The 16,941-nt window shown below is 39.9% G+C and overlaps 1 long non-coding RNA gene across 1 annotated transcript in view; it reads right to left on the reverse strand.

The window, feature by feature from the left end:
- Positions 1-4,084: 4,084 nt before the first annotated feature.
- LOC112401544 (uncharacterized) overlaps positions 4,085-16,941 on the reverse strand; it is a 125,510-nt gene continuing 112,653 nt past the window's right edge. The window contains exon 3 of the long non-coding RNA XR_003003591.1: positions 4,085-4,180. This is a non-coding gene — a long non-coding RNA (uncharacterized LOC112401544). The remainder of the gene's footprint in view (positions 4,181-16,941) is intronic.

Here is a 16,941-nt window from a genome sequence, read left to right on the forward strand (position 1 = left end):
ACAGAAGTGACAAGCAGTTTGTCGCGATTGGAGAAAAGGGAAAGAAAGATATGAAGCGGAGTTAAAGGCAAGAGAAGAAATGGGACCTAATGAAACTTAAAAGCTTTTGCACAGCAAAGGAAACCATAAACAAGACCAAAAGACAACCCTCAATTTATAGGGCAGAAACTAACACATCATCGTAAAGCAATTATACTCCAATAAAGATGTTACAAAAAAAAAATAAAAAGAGTCATGTACCACAATGTTCACTGCAGCTGTATTTACAATAGCCAGGACATGGAAGCAACCTAAGTGTCCATCAACAGATGAATGGATAAAGAAGATGTGGCACATATATACAATGGAATATTACTCAGCCATAGAAAGGAATGAAACTGAGTTATTTGTAGTGAGGTGGATGGACCTAGAGTCTGTCATACACAGCGAAGTCAGTCAGAAAGAGAAAAACAAATACCATATGCTGACACATATACATGGAATCTAAGAAAAAAAATGGTTCTGAAGAACCTAGGGGCAGGAGAGGAATAAAGACACAGACATAGAGGACTTGAGGACACGGGGAGGGGAAGTGTAAGCTGGGACGAAGTGAGAGAGTGGCATGGCCATATATCCCCTCCCAAACGTAAAATAGATAGCTAGTGGGAAGCAGCCGCATAGCACAGGGAGATCAGCTCGGTGCTTTGTGACCACCTAGAGGGGTAGAATAGGGAGGGTGGGAGGGAGGGAGACGCAAGAGGGAAGAGATATGGGAACATGTGTATATGTATAGCTGATTCACTTTGTTATAAAGCAGAAACTAACACACCATTGTAAAGCAATTATACTCTAATAAAGATGTTTAAAAAAAAAAAAAGGCAAGAGAAGGCTGTAATCTCGCCCCCTCAGGTTCCCCCAGACACTAAGAAATCCTGCCTGACCCATTCTCTGCTCTGTCAGAGGGAGGCCTGGCCCCTCCATCCCTCAGTGTACAGGCTTAAGGCAAGAACCCGAGCCACATGGGGAAAGTACTGAGAATGACCCCTTCCTCCCACGGAAGCTGTCTACTGACAAATGCTCCAGTGGATGCTTTGTGCTGCGGGGTGAAGGTCCATTGCTTCTCTTTCTCTGCAGAAAATTCCCTTCTCGTGCACAGTGAGAAAATACTAAAGGTGGAGAAAGCCTGGGGCAAGGAGATGTCAGCGAGAGAGCCGTTTTCCTGTTTGTCCATCAGGTGGAGCCTCCGACAAAGCACGGGCAGGAGGCAGCCCCGGGATGATTACGCAACGCCGAGAGCGCACGGTCAGGCCGGGTGACCACCCCGCCTGCCGGTGCTGACAGTCCGGAGAGAGAGGCGCATCTGGGGACCAAGCCTCCCATTTCCCCAGCGGGGAGATGGGCTCTCAGGACTCTTCCTCCTTCCCGTGAAACACTGGAAACGGCTCAGTAGTTCTTGTTGACTGGCAGCTGCATACAGATGTCAGCTGCCTGTGAACCGGTGACGCTAGCTCAGTGCTCCTGTTTGTTTTCCAAAGAGGGCTGTCCTGATTTTTCTTTTCTTTTCTTTTTTTTTTTAAGACCAAACGATAATAGTTATAACAGGCACCTTTCCCTGAGCAGCTCCTATGTGCCCTCACCGTGCACTGTGCAGCAATTTCCTGCTCTGCGTTTTCTATCCCCTCATCCTGCAGCCAGGGGTCCGACCAGCGCCTTACTTCATGCCTTGCTGCTGCGTTAAATACAGCTTGTTTTTAAAAGGGCGAGAGGAAGGAAATATATCCCTTCCCAAATGTACTAGACTGATCACGGAGCTTGAGTTTCGAGAAGGAATAGGAAACTGAATAGCGTCTGATTTCCCTCTTTCGAAATCAGCTGCGTCTTGCTGCTATCTTACCGTTTAAGGTGTGTGTGTGTTTGTGTGTGTGTTTGTATGCGTGTATTTTGTTTTTAACTTCCCTCCAATGTGTCCACTATCTTTTCTGATACCGTATTCTAAAGAAAGGTACTGGTTAAAAGGGAGAGAAAGGTATTGTGTAGTTCCTTCTGGTCGGGAACTAGAACTAACTTTTTGACCTCTTTCCTTTCTTAATTATGTCATAAGGGAAAACCATGAAATTATTTTTAAAAGAAAAATACGTTAAGAGGTCAAAACTAAGCTTACTTCGTAGAAAACCTGTTAATTGTAGAAAATTTGGAAAATATAGATCTAGAAATAAAGGGAATAAAATTCACCCATGATCACTTAACCTAGAGATAAATGCTGTCATTTAATTTAGTGTGTGAACTAATGACCTTTTTCTTCCTAACGTTGTATATGCTATCCTACAAAGCATTATGATATTAAACGTAACTGTTAAAAATCTATTGTTTTCCTCATTTAATATATTGTGATCATTTTTAATTTGTGCATATATTCTTTATCATGTATAAATATAGCATCATATATTCAGTTAATCCCATAGGGATGGACATTAAAGCTATTTCCATTTTTTATAATAGTACATATCACTGGGATAATAATCTTTATATACATTTGTATTTCCTTAGGAAAAATCCTAGAAGAGAAATTGAAGGTCAGTGGATATTTTAAGATACTCAGTTAGTGTGTTTGCAAATGTCCTTCTGGAAACGTGGTGCCAATTTGTATTTTCACCATTATGAGCCAACACGGGTGTAGTTCCTTTTTGTATGCTTTGCCAGTTTTACAGGTTACAGGTAGTATATCATTGTTTTTCTAATTTGTATTCCTCTGGCACTTTCTTTTGAACGTCTCAGATTTCCTTTAAGGACCTTTCCAACAGGCTTAGATTCTGATGGAAGCAATAAAAGATAAGAATGTGTAGCAGCCAAAGGAACATGCAGTGGGAGACACTGGCATTTAAGACATTTGAGACTTGAGGGAACAATGACCTTGAATGCTTTTATAGAGCCTCAGGACACTTAGTGGGAAAGATTCACAGCCAAGAAAATCAGAGAGGAACTGTGCCTGGGGATACAGGTTGGGATAATTCTTAAATTTGATTATTCAACTTTAATAACTAAAACCCCACTGTGGTCAGAAAGACTAAACACAAGAATTCTGGTGATTTTTGCTTCTAAGCTGCCTCACAATAAGGCAAGATTGTAGCAGTGGGGAAAGCGATGACCTTTGAGAAGTCTTTCTGCACCTTGAGACTCATATTTTATAACTGGTTTGTACACCCAGGTATACTCGTGTCATCTTGTGGTGTGCATAGCTGGGTGTGCATGTCTTCACAGATCTCATCCCTCCTTATTTTAACTGAGTGTGAAAGAGACAGGAGCCCGTGCTAGGAAAGACAGGGACAATTAAGAAATAGCTCTGCTTTGGGGAAGCAAGTTAATTTACTGAACCACTGATTTACACTGAAAAACAATTTGCCCAAAACAATTTGCCAAATGCCCAATTTGCAAAATTTGGGGGAATGTTTAAAAAGTTTTAGTTTCATCATCGTCCTGTGCTTTCCCTTGCCCCGTCTCAGAGGTTTGCCCAGGCTCCTTTGTTAGAGAGGCAGGGTCCAGTTCAGAGGCAGGAGCGAGGAGAGGCAGAGGTAGCGGCACGAACTATACTAAAACTTATAAACAAAACCCTCATGAGTCAGGAAATTGGTCATTCATGAAGTTAATTTTAGTAAACTGGCTTTCAACAAATTGGCCCAGAGCCCTGCTTTAACACCTTCTTCTGGAAATAACTCCTTTTCCTTCTCCAGTCCAAAGCGGTACTTCACCTAGACCTTCAGATTGTGCCATTCCCAAGTAAAACACCAACACTCACCACTTGCTATGGGACTTAAAGATTTAACTGTTAGCTGCCTAAATGTTAACGTGGAATCCTAGAGGATCTTTAATAATATTTAATAATACATTCAAAGTCCACAAGATGATGGTGATTTGGAAATAACTTCTCTCACCTATTCCAACCTGCCCTCTAGCTCCATCCATGGTCATAGGGCATTCATGAGCCCCATTTTTGGATAGAGAACACCCCCAATCTTCGACCTGCATACCCTCTCCTGCAGACCCTTTACAGCCTTTCAAAAACAAATGAGTAAATAGCAATCACGGCTGTCTCCACTTACCTCTGCCCCTGGGTGAGTTACTAGGTGTTTGATCCACTGCTGGACAGAGGCCTTTGAAAGCTGGGAGATTGGCAAAGAGGGCGGGTCCCTCGAAGTGATCTGGCCTATAGAGCAGAGACAAAGGAATAAGCAGATATTTTGCACTAAGACGAGCTTCCTGCCAGTTTTCTCATGAATTTTTCCTAAAATAGAAGTGCATCTACTTTTCAGCCTGATTACATTTTAAAAGCCCTCTTCTATCATCATAGCCTTGATAGATGCTAGACTCTACGGAAGAGTAAAGATGACAGGGATGGTGAGAAGGGTGAATCTCAGATAAAAGCTGTCCCCACACACATTGGGGCATAGCAAATATTGGTTACGCCCACATTTTTGCAGTGCAACATTATGGTCTCCGTATGGGAAATGTAAAGTTGGTTAAAGTTACAGTGTTCAGAGGCATAAAAATATATGTGTAAAAACTTCAATAAAAAGTGTTATGTGTAGGGTGCCAAAATGGTCATGAACTTGATTGGGATGCCAAGGATGTTGGCAGACGTGGCAGAAGAAGCAAGTGAGTTGCGTGCCAAAATGATTAAGGAAGGTGGAAGAGTGAACTGAAAAAGTGTCAAGGGTGCATTAATGTATGGACTGAAGTGTAAAAGAGGAGACATAATTGACTAATGGATGCAGGACACTTTCATCTGTCATGTTGGAAATCTAGCAGGTGCCTATTTAAAGTCAACCCTATAGCATTCTAGAGCTGGGGATAATTTATCTGCAGGTTCAAACCAGATTTGTTCTGGACCAAGCATGAAAACATAGTAAATATGTAGCCTTTTATAGAATCTTATCGCTCTAGATACAGGTATAGGTAGATATTTGTGAATTGAGGCAGATAATAACATAATAAATAGAGAGTAAACTATTTGTGTTCTTTTTTGATCCTCATTCTGCCCAACAGAAGGACCAATTTCACACTTTAAAAAAGGCAGTGTCACCTCAGATCTATGAACCATTTTATTTCAAACACAACTTACTATGACAATTCTGTCTACTGCTTGGTTGGGAAAAGGCCTTTCCATATCTCACTCACTGCAGAACAATCCGATTTTCTTGTAATATCCATCTGGTCTTTATATCTATCTCTTAAAATCTTAGGGCTGTTAGAATCAGATCAGAAATAATCCATGTAGAATGGAGCTGAGATTCATGTCACTGACAACTAGAAAGAGAGAGAGAGAGAAGCTAATAGCATCACAGGGACAGAATGGACTCCCTTACAGACCTCTGGAAGTCTAGCACCTTATGTTTCCTGAACCATTCATTGCAAGGCTAACTCTGAGGTCCTGGAAGGCAGTCACCTTCAGCCTGAGCAGCAGGGCTCCTGACCGTCTCTGATATAGGCCATGTGGCTAGTCTCTCTGTGGAATCACCAGAATAGCTGGATTGGTTACACTCTGTCATTTCAGAACACCCACCTCAACCCTCACCCTGTTTATTTGTTGACACTAGGGATTCTTTTTTAATTATTATTATTTAAATTTTTTATTCAATTTATTTAAACTGAAAAAAAAAATTCACCCATTTGTCTCACTTCCCAACCTTCACTTTTGGCAACCACCAGTCTGTTCTCTGTACCTATTATGACCTTTGGTGTCTTTGCGTTTTTTTGTTTCTTTACTGTTTTAGATTCTACACATAAGAGAGATCATACAGTATTTGCCTTCGTCTGACTTATTTCACTTAGCATAATATAATACACTCTAGGTCCATCCATGTTGCCGCAAATGGCAAGATTTTTTAATGGTTGAATAATATTCCATTGTGTATATATATATAGCCCATATCTTCTTTATCCACTCATTTATCAATGAACACTCAGGTAGCTTCCATGTCTTGGAAGCAATGAACATGGGGGTATATATATCTTTTTCAGTTAGTGTTTTCATTTTCTTTAGGTAAATACCGAAAAGTGGAATTCGTGGATCTTATTGGAGTTCTATATATTTTTAATTTTTTGAAGATTCTCACTAATGTTTTCCATAGTGGTTGCATTAGTATGCGTTCCCACCAATAGTGCACAAGGGTTTCTTCCTCTCTACACCCTCTCCAACACTTGTCATTTCTTGTCTTTTTGATAACAGCCATTCTAACAGGTGTGAGGTGATATCCCATGGTGGTTTTGATTTGTATTTCTCTGATGATTAGTTATGTTGAGAATCCTTTTATGTACCTATTGGCCATCTGTATGTCTTCTTTGGATAAATGTCTATTCAGATCTTCTGCCCATTTTTTTAATCAGATTGTTTGGCGTTTTTTTGCTATTGAACTGTGTAAGGTTTTTTTGTTTTGTTTTGTTTTTTAATATATTTGGGATATTAGTCCTAAATAGATATATGATTCACAATAATTTTCTCCCATTCATTAGTTGCCTTTTCATTTTGTTAATGGTTTCCTTTACTGTGCAGAAGCTCTTTAGTTTGATGTACTTACACTTGTTTATTTTTGCTTTTGTTGTTTTTGCTTTTGGTGTTAGATTCAAAAAATCATCACCAAGACCTGTGTCTAAGAGTTTACAACCTATGTTTTCTTCTAGAAGTTTTATGGTTTCAGGTCTTATGTTAAAGTCTTTAATCCATTTTGAGTAAATTTTTCTGTATGGTATAAAATACTGGTTCAGTTTCATTCTATTGCATGGGACTGTCCATTCTTCCCAACACCATTTATTGAAGAGACTGTCCTTTCCCCACTGTATATTCTTGTAATTTGTCATAAAATAATTGACCATATATGCATGGATTTATTTCTGGTCTCTCTATTCTGTTCCACTGATCTATGTGTCTGTTTTTATGCCAATACAATACTGTTTATAGTTACTATAGCTTTATAATATAGTTTGAAATCAGGGAGTGTGATGCCACCAGTTTTGTTCATCTTTCTCAAGACCGCCTTGGCTATTCAGGATCTTCTGTGGTTCCATAAAATTTTTAGGATTGTTTGTTCTAATTCTGTGAAAAACGCCATTGGAATTTTGATAGGAATTGCATTGAATCTGTAGATTTCCTTGGTTAGTATGGACATTTCAACAATATTAATTCTTCTAATCCATGAGCATGGAATCCTTCCATTTATTTGTGTCTTCTTCAATTTCTTTCATAAATGTTTTGTACTTTTCAATATACAGGTCTTTTATCTCTTTGGTTAAAGTTATTCTTAGGTATTTTATCTTTTTAATGCAATTGTAAATGGGATTGCTTTCTTAACTTTTCTGATAGTTTGTAATTGGTGTACAGAAACACAACAGATTTTTGTCTATTGATTTTGTATCCTATAACTTTACTGAATTTGCTTATTAATTCTAATAGTTTATTGATGGAGTCTTTAGAGTTTGCTATATATAATATCATGTCATCTGCAAATAGTGACAGTTTAACTTCTTCCTTTCCAATTTAGATGATTTTTCTTTTTCTTGCCTAATTGCTCTGGCTAGGGTTTCCAATACTATGTTGAATAAAAGTGGTGGGAGTAGACATCCTTGTCTTGTTCCTGATCTTAGAGGAAAAGCTTTCAGATTTTCACCATTGAGTATAATGTTAGCTATGGGCTTGTCATATATGGCTTTTATTATGTTGAGGTATGCTCTCTCTATACTCATTTTGTTGAGAGTTTTTATCATAGATATTGAATTTTGTCAAAAGCTTTTTCTGCATCTTTTCAGATGATCATATATTTTTATCCTTCATTTTGTTAATGTGGTGTGTCACACTGACTGATTTGTGGATGTTGAACTATCCTTGCATCCCCAGAATAAATCTCACTTGGTCATGTTGTATGATCCTTTTACTGTATTGTTGAATTCTCTTTGTTAACATTTTGTTGAGGAATTTTACATCTATGTTCATCAGGAATATTGAACCGTAATTTTCTTTTCATGTGGTGTCTTTGTCTGGTTGGTATCAGGGTAATGCTGGCCTTGTAAAATGAGTTTGGAAGTTCTCCTTCCTATTTTATTTTTTGGAAGAGTTTGAGAAGAATTGTTATTAATTCTTCTTTGAATGTTTGGTAGAACTCACCAGTGAAGCCATTCTGTCCTGGACTTTTGTTTGTTAGGAGGTTTGTTTGTTTTTTAATTTTTAATTTTATTTTTGGCTGCGTTGGGTGTTCATTGCTGTGTGTGGGCTTTCTCTAGTTGCAGCAAGCAGGGGCTACTCTTCGTTGCAGTGTGCGGGCTTCTCATTGAGGTGGCTTCTCTTGTTGCAGGGCATGGGCTCTAGGCACATGGGCTCAGTAGTTGTGGCATGCAGACCCTAGAGCATGCAGGCTTCAGCAGTTGTGGTGCATGGGCTCAGTAGCTGTGGCTTGCAGGCTGTAGAGCACAGGCTCAGTAGCTGTGGCACATGGGCTTAGTTGCTCCGGGGCATGTGGGATCTTCATGGACCAGGGATCAAACCTGTGTCTCCTGCATTGGCAAGTAGATTCTTAACCACTGTGCCACCAGGGAAGTCCCTGTTGGGAGGTTTTTAATTACTGACTCAATCTCCTTACTAGTCATCATTCTGTTCAGATTTTCTATTTCATCATTATTCAGTCTTGGTAGCTTGTAGATTTCTAGGAAATTATCCATTTCTTCTAGGTTGTTTAATTTGTTGGAGTATAATTGTTCATAGCAGTCTCTTATGATCCTCTGTATTTTTCTGTGGTATCAGTTGTAATATCTTAATATCTCCTCTTTCATTTCTGATTTCTCAGGAATTATTTTTTTTAATAAATCTTTTTATTCTGGTTAGAAATAAAGCTTAAAAATGGTTGGGAATGGTGACATGTTGCTTTAAGCTCACACTTAGCTCTAGAGGTGGGTAACAGAACTTTGTCTAGGAGCAGACTTCCATACAGGAAAAACAGCTCATTTGAGGGAGGAGGAGAAGCTAGAGGTATCAAACACATTCAGCACTTGGACCAGGGCCTTTATAGTCTATGGCCAAACACCTTATACTTTCTAGGAATTCAATATAAGTATTAAACCCAAAACTACTAAAACTGGAATTATTTAACGTTAATAATTTGACTCTTTAAATTTTTGGTGTGTGAAGGATTGCATCAGTCTGTATCTGCAAATCAAGTGTTTTTCTTTCAAATCAGGTGCCAATGTTTCCCATGGCACATGCCAGCCCTCCAGCAAGTTATGAGTTATGTGTCGAAACAAGAAGGATCATCTCATTATAGAATTATGGCATCATTGAGTAGGAAGGGAGCTTCAAGTTCCGCTAGTGCAGCCTCCAAGCTGATACAGGAATTCTCTTTACAACATCCCTATCAGGTGGCCATCAAGTCTCAACCTGTGTATTCATCCAGACCTGGGCTGTCCAAAACCTCGAGAAAAGCTATTATGCTCTCAATAGCCTCAATTGGAGGAAAAGTTTTTGTTATTTTGAATCAAAATATACCTTTGTATAACTTTGATTGCTTCCCCTCTAGCAACTCAGAAAACAGTGTGCTCCCTTCGACATCATTGCCAAGTCAATCATAAAATAAAAAGAACACTGGAGTAAGTTTCCAGAGTCCCAGATTTGCTCCTTAGCTCTGCTGCAAATCAAATGTGAAACCTGTGTTTAAATTCAATTACTCTTTTACTCTTGATTTATTTTTTTTCCTTCTTGATAAGTTTCTTTTTAAAAGATCTGCATCTGTACATTTCAAGTGGAAAATTTTTTTAGCAAATTAAAATATTTTACTTAAAATTGAGAGATAGGTTTAAATTTTACTTCCGTATTACGAAAATTTTCAAACATGTACACGACTTGATTTGTAATAGAATAATGAATGCCCTTGTAATCAATACCCAGCTGTAAATATACCAAGTTGTGATCAATCTTATTTCATCTTTATCCTCACCCAGTTTCCCTCTTTCCTGGATTTGTAACGAAGCAAATCCCAGGTATCATATAAAACTATCCATAATGATTCACAGTTTCTCTAAAATATAAGGACTGTGACTTTGTAACAACAAATAATTCCTAAATATCTTAAACTATACAGGCATTGCTCACATTTCTCCAACATGTGCATCCTCTCTCTCTGTCTCTCTCTCTCTCTCTTTCTGCTTGTTTGAATCAGGATGCAAATGAGAGCCTATCATTGCAACTGGTTATGTCTCTTTTAATCTACAGATTCCCCTGTCCATCTAACTTTTATTTTTTCCTTAGAATTTTATTTCTTAAATAAAATAGGTTATATGTAATTAGTGTACAAATGATAGCTTTGTGAATTTGTGCTCTTATATTTGTTTCATTTTTTTCACCAGTGTATCTTTTTAGTAATGTAGAAGTGGAGTTTCTGGGTCAAAGGGTAAATGCATATGTAACTTAACAGAATATTGTCAAATATTGCAGTATTGCAAAATAGTGTCTCCATAGGTCTCATACCACTTTGCATTCCCACCATTCCTGAAAGGCATTAGTGATTTTGGAGGCTGCTAAAGCTCTAAAATTATAGAAAAAGTATTTGATGAGACCTCCCATGTTTCCATGAGCCTTCTCCTTTCCAGGCTAAATTTATTCTAGTTCTTGCACATTTGATAAATAGACCTGATGTGTCCTCAGCCATTAATAAAATTCTTAAACAGAAGTGGCTTAAGACACCTTGACAAGTACCAAGACACTTCCTTCCAGGATGACATTGGCTGGGCAACTTGAACTCATCAAAATGCCCATCTATCATTTCTCCACTCCGCTTTTATGAGATTGTATCCAATGCACAAAAAATTAAAATTCACTTGTTATCTGTGTCTTTCCCCTCAAAATGTAGTATATGAACTAAGACAGTGACCTCAGATTCCTTGAGCTTGTATCTTGTCTCCATCAACTGTGCTCCACTGGATCAGTTATTTAAACCTCTCTGCCTCTGTTTTATTGTTTGCTATATGGGGTTTTTTAAAGTACCTGTTGTGATGATTACAAAAGATAATACACGTAAGGGATTTAAAACAGCATCCAGCAAGTAGTAAGTCTTCCCAAAATGTTGGTTCTTAAAGAAAAGCTACTGGGCTTCCCTGGTGGCGCAGTGGTTGAGAGTCCGCCTGCCGATGCAGGGGACACGGGTTTGTGCCCCGGTCCAGGAAGATCCCACATGCCGCGGAGCGGCTGGGCCCGTGAGCCACGGCCGCTGAGCCTGCGCGTCCGGAGCCTGTGCTCCACAACGGGAGAGGGCACAACAGTGAGAGGCCCGCGTACCGAAAAAAAAGAAAAGCTACTAATCTGATAACAAGGTCCAAAAAAATTACATAATTTAGCAAGAATTATTGTTATTGAATGTGCCCTGGAGGATTTCTCCTGGAATTTACACATGCTTATCTCTAGTCTCTGAAAACCATCTCTAGTCTCTGGAAATTTTATCAGTTAGGGTTAAGTTCACTGCATAAGAGATACTCCAAAATAACATAATCAAATAGAAGTGTGGTTTTTTTCCTGAAATAGAAGAAATCTAGAGGTAAACAGCTCAGAGTTAGGTATGATGGCTCCATGGAGCCATCAAGAATCCAGGTTTCAGCCTTTCTTCTTCACTATTCTGAGCATATAAGTTAGACTCTAAAAGGGCTTCATTACAGGATGGCAGTAGACAGAACAGCAAAGAGACAAAAGGACCACTCTTCCCAGCTAAGTGATCTCAGTCAACCCGGAAGTCACATTAATACCAGATCTTATATTTCACACTAGCACATTAATAACTGGCTGTTATAATTCATTGGTCAGAATATAGTCACATGGCCCTAGCAAGCTGTAAGACAGGCTGAGACGTGTATGCTTTTTTTTTTTTTTTTTTGGCCGTGCCATGCATGATGAGGGATCTTAGTTCCCCAACCAAGGATCAAACCCATGCCCCCTGCAGTGGAAGTGTTGAGACTTAACCACTGGACCACCAGGGAAGTCCTCGTGTATGCCTTTCATGGGATGTATTACCCCCAGATGAAATCAGAGTTCCATTACCAAGGAAGAAAAGGAGACTGGCTGTTGGGGTGATCAACTAGGTGTCTCTGTCACAATATTTTTGCATCTTTTGATACCTCTCTTATTCTCCATGTTTCATTATGATTATCCACAGTGATGATGGGATCACATCAGCACCTTATTATAAGAACCTGGGATAAACCTTCTCCAAACTGCAGAACCAATGAAAGAAATGTGGTGACCCTAGCATTACAATAGGTGCTAAAGTTATGAAGATGAATAAAGTAGGGACACACTTCAGTCTTTTTGGAAAACACTTCCCCTTATAGGTCTGTAAAAATTGGTCTTCTTTATGCCCTGGTCCTTCCTTTTTCTAATCAAAATCCTTCTAAAAGTAGACAGTAAGCCTTCTCCTGCTGCACTAGTTTCTTTTGAGCGGTCTTTACTTTTTAAAGCCTCCAGTCATGGAACTGTACCTATTTTTCTCTGATAATTAAAAATCTGTATACTATATTATTCTCTATATTTTCCTCTTAGTTTATTTTGAACACTAAGATGACAGGGTTACTTTTTCCCACATTCTTCACCATTTCACTTTATCTTGCGTTTCTTCCCAGTCACTCAAACTTAAGCCCATGATGGTAATTTTCTTTTTCTTTTTTCTGCCTGCTGAAAGTTGAGCCTCATGACAAAGTCAGTTAACAATTCCTCAGAAGACCTGTGTTCATCAGAAAGAATCTTTCTCCCAATATTAAGATGATCACATTTTAAAATTCAGCCTTGAACATGGTTCTGTCACACCGTCTACACTTACAAACAACAGGGGAAAAACCACCACTGTGTGCATGGGGTAAAGAAATCAGACCAGGTGATCATTATGTGATAACGTATGAATAATAGATGGTATAATGAACCAAAAATGAGCTTGGCAAAACTCCCAGTTACTTTCCATCAAATAATTTCTATGATCTGCTTTGCCTGTGAAAAGTAGAACGAACACATTATCCCACATTTACCTGGGGGTGGAGTTGCTGGCACAAATCCAAAGACTGGAACAGTAACTCTGTGCTTGGCTTTACACCTTTCCAAGGTCCTTGCCCTCTAGAATGTACGTGTCTGTGGGAAGGAGCCCGAAAGCCTGATTATGCTTCATAGACTGGACCCCCATGTCCCTGAGTTTCCCAGCAAACATGCCTGGGAGCCCCTCTGAGAGTTGTAGAAGTTCAGCTCCTGGGAAGAGCAGATGAGTTCCTGGTTTCCAGTTAGATGGTGTGGAATGAGTACACAGACAAACTGCATGAGAACAGGTGGTGTATCTCCTGGCTACATTACCCTGTGCCATCCTGAGGCGGACCAGGGGAAGGAGCTGACCTTCAGAGGTCCAAGTTTGGCATGAGGCACAGTCAATATATGGGAGAGAAATCACACAGTTACAAACGGGAAACCTGGGGCTTGTTCCTCACTCCATATCCTGCCCTCTACTGCACAGTGGGGCATGGCACCTGCTCAGCTTGGACCAGTCATCAGGCACTCTAAAGAGTTACAGCATGTGTCCCTAAATCTTCTGAAAATGAATCTATGTGTGAAACAAAATAACACAGCACCGGTCATGGCGAGCACAGAAGAACCATGACTGGAGTTTCATGAGTATTCTGGTCTGGATATCAGAAACACGAAATTGCCTACAACACCCCCCAGAAGGAAGGATCATTTTTTTCTCTGCCTCACTCTGGAGCTGGGACATCTCAGCTCATCTTCTCTAGCCCCTGCACTAGGATTTGTACCATCAGCTCCCGTGGCTCTCAGACCTTCAGACTCAGACCAAATTACACCACTGGTATAAGCCTAGGTATTGGCTTACAGATAGATAGAAGATCATGGGACTTCTTAACCTCCGTAATCATGTGAGCCAGTTCCTCATAAGAAATTAATTAATTAATTAATATATATTAAAGAGAACTAGCCCTCCCCCACTTACTGTCCATATGACCTCGGCAATTCACCTGATCTCTCTGAGCCTTAGTTTCCTCACTGATAAAATAAAGAAGTCAGATGATCTCAAAGCTTTTCCCACCTTTCAAACCTATGAGTTCTGAATGCTAAGGTCCTTGGACTCTCCCAAGTTCTTTACAGCCACCCCTATAACTCCTTGCAAACAAATATTAGCACAATTATAACCATTAGCGTTTCTATAATTTACATGCAATTCAAGTAAGCCAAGCACACTGGGCTTGGTGCCACTTACTGTAACCTATTGTCACCTATTACAGTTATCTCTGTCCATAAAGTTTCTGCCTTTCTCTCTAAAATCGACAACACCATGTATTTCAGAGCCACAGGGTAACAACCTGGATTTGAGAATGGAAGTGTACTGGAAGTCAGCCAAGCAAGACTTGGATACTAGTTCAGCTCTGAAATTGTCTAAGGGCCTTTGGTTTCATCACTTAGGTCTTGTGTGCTTCATTCTTACCAGCTGAAAGTGGACATAACAAAACCTTCACTACCTACCTCATAGGATTGCTGTGAAGTGCTGAATCCTAGAAGCTGACCCACCAGACCAGACCTACACTCAATCACCTTCCACCAGGCACCACTGCCGTAAGTTCACCCCAGACCAGAAAATCCCTTCATTCTTGTTAGGGAGGGCTGACATTACTGAAGGGTTAGAAATCCTATTCTTATCCCAGCTTACCTTTGCAGCTTAATCTCTTGCTGACTCTTAAGACACACTCTCTAGCCTATATATCTAAGATATATATATATATATATATACACCTAGGACATAGTAGAAATTGCAAATTAGTAGTTTTATTGTAACAGTGATCATGTTTAGCATTTTCACACCTTTGTTTATGTCATTTCTCCTCCTGAGTATCTTTTTCTTCAAAGCATAATTATACAGCAAAATCCAAACTTCTGTAGAAAAAAGTGAACGTTCTGACCTCTCGTGTTTACATATCTCTGATAAGCAGTTTCTACACCTATGTTTATTGTGGTAGTTTTGCATGTGATATTTTTTTTTACTATGCATATGCTCCTGGAGGTCACCAGACTGTGTCTGATATATTTTTAAATAGAGTCCCAATGCCAGCTAGCCTACAACACTTCTCATAGAGAAGTCAATAAATACTGAATACATAATTAATAAAGAGTTAATGAAAACAGACCCGTGAGCCCAGAAATCATTTCTTGGCTGTTTAGCTTGCTTGATTTTGCCTTGCCATTTGGCTTAAGAAGGGCAGAAAGGGTATTTTCAGACTTGCCTAAAGTGGGAGTTGCTATGTACCTGATGTCATTAAACCCGTGGCCCTGTCTGCCCCAGAGTCCATTCCATTTCTGAGCATGTCTGTTGGGCTGAAAGCAAAAATCTTTGTAATAGGACTAGACATTTTAATAGCCCCTGGGGAAATAAAAGCACTTCTTGAAGGTTATTTTTTCTGAATAAAAGTAGTCTATGCATAGAACAGCTAGAAAATATGTAGTCATTACAAAAAAATATATTATTCTGTGCCCCTGAAATCATAATACTGCTAAGTGATGTTTATTGGATTTTCATCATATGCTGCATCATCAGAGGTACTGTCTCACTGAAGCTTCACGATAACTGTATTGTAGAAATCATTACTATTTGCATTTTACAAATAAGGAACTCGTGATAGAGAGATGGCAAGTCAGTTGTTCAAGGTTACACAACTAGGAAGTGATGGAATAGATAACTACTTGGTCACGACCAGAGCTCTCTACCCGGACATAAACATTTGAAGAATTTCAAAACAAGATGACTTCTCTATTCTGAGACTCTTAACCTTTGGTCTCCAAGGTATCAGAATATGAAAATGGATAGGAGCTTTCATGGTCACGGTGCAGCCTCCATTCAATTAGCCTTGAACTTAGACGCTTCTCTTTCTCTCTTCCTCTCTGTGTCTCTCTCTCTCTTTGATTTTCTTTGGAAAAAAAAACTGAAAGTAAACTTGGTCTCCAATGGTTTTCATCAGTGGTCGCTACAGGGCTTTCCCAATGCTCAGGAAAAACAGGTCCTTGTGACCTTTTGCCAGGGATTCTCTGTGCATGACTCAGGCATCAGCAGCAGTCAAAGCCCAAGCACAAGGATGCCTATTGGCAGGTTGCACTGCCCCAGGGGGGGAGCGGGGGCTCCTGGCTTGCCTGTACCTCTCTGCCAAATGCTTGAGGTGCAAGGTCCTTCATAGCACTTTCCTCCTCCAATATAGGCACCAAGAAGCCCGTCAGTAGAGCCTCCCACCCAATAAAGGAAGTTGAGAGGCAGCAGCTAATCAAGCCAGGTGCCGGAGAGCAGAGAGGGAGAGAGGACTGAGGTGGGAGGGGGAGCACGTAGGGTGCTACAGGGAGCCGGCCCCTTCTCCCCATTCGTAGTGCACTCTGTTATGAACAGGACGTACAGATGGGAATTCCTGTCAATGAAAAGGCCACACACATGGCACAGCAAACCTAACTAGACGCTGAATCTTCCGCAAAAGGACCTCAGTGTGACTGAGTGACCTTTAAACCATCACACCATGACAAACTGCTCCAATCTGGTTCAATCACCTAGCTTTCCCTAACGAGTGGAAAGTTGAATGCACTGTGTCTATTCTCCAAACAGCCCTGCAGGATCACTTATATTACAACTGTTTCTTTTCTACTTTTACCTGACAGCTTCATCTGTTACTTAGCCATAAGTAATGCAGACTTTTGTGCATTTCATGCATTTTATAGATATTGGCATCGTTGGGCATTGTTTTGTTTGTGTATGCCTCTCTCCAGCATTTTTTTTCACTCCCTTTCTTAGGCTGATATTTCTTTCTTCTAATAACACAGGTGAGACACACAATATTGATCTGACTGCAACACAGAACCCTCCTGAAATACTGGGAGCCAATGACCTCGTACTGCACCATACAGTAAAAGTTAGGATAGCCTTA

This window comes from Neophocaena asiaeorientalis, unplaced genomic scaffold (genome assembly GCF_003031525.2).
Source record: "Neophocaena asiaeorientalis asiaeorientalis breed wild unplaced genomic scaffold, Neophocaena_asiaeorientalis_V1.1 scaffold123, whole genome shotgun sequence".
Classification (NCBI taxonomy): domain Eukaryota; kingdom Metazoa; phylum Chordata; class Mammalia; order Artiodactyla; family Phocoenidae; genus Neophocaena; species Neophocaena asiaeorientalis.